Source organism: Macrobrachium nipponense, chromosome 31 (genome assembly GCF_015104395.2).
Source record: "Macrobrachium nipponense isolate FS-2020 chromosome 31, ASM1510439v2, whole genome shotgun sequence".
Classification (NCBI taxonomy): domain Eukaryota; kingdom Metazoa; phylum Arthropoda; class Malacostraca; order Decapoda; family Palaemonidae; genus Macrobrachium; species Macrobrachium nipponense.
Genome location: NC_061093.1, coordinates 633,166 through 634,029, shown reverse-complemented (window position 1 = coordinate 634,029; position 864 = coordinate 633,166).

Sequence of the window (864 nt, the reverse complement as noted above, 5' to 3'; positions counted from 1 at the left end):
AGTACAGGCAGATGGAAGTGCAGCATGTGCTATGTTCTCCCCCATTTTAGAATCTCCTGAGGTTGGGTGGCATGGTCGCAGGTTGCCAAACTCATCCAGTTCCACTTATTGCGAACTTCAAGATATATGGGATGCAGTAACCCTACTTGTTAGAAGAAATGTGAATGGATTGGTGATCTGTGACTCCAAATCTGCACTCCAGGCACTGACATCTTCTAGGCCCAGCTGTGGCCGTGTTGTGCGAGACATTGTGTCAACTCGTTGCTGCTTACAATGCCTCGCTTGTCTTGTCCTTCATGTGGATGCCCTCCCATATTGGGCTTGCTGGGAATGACATGGTGGACAGTCTTGCTAAAGCTCCTTGACCGCTGGACCTTGATGACAGAAATGTTGAGCCCTCACTTCGCTGCCTTAAACATAGAATATATTCAGCCGCTTTTGCCTGTACAGTACAGCGTAGGGATGCAGAGAAGGGCACTAGTGTTTCCATACAACATCATGATAACTTTCTGCAGAGCCTTCACGAGTACCAGCGACGTGGACTCATGGTGCGTAGGCATAATGTCGTAAGTGCCAGGATAAGGTTGGGATATCGTCCTGTGAGAGGTTGACAAAGAGGCAGGTAGAAGTGTACTGATTTTTATTACAGTCAAGGGAAATATAAATATACAGCATGCGGACGGAAATGTGGTCACCGACCCGCGAGAGAGTAAAAGTGGGTCGGCGAGACCCGATTTGTGTTTCTTGAGAGACATAAAATACAAAATATAAAAGTACAACAAATGTGGTTATATAAGCTTTATACACTGACGGAAACACCCGCTGAATGCTTTCTCAGGGGGAAGTGAGAACAACGCGAATGAT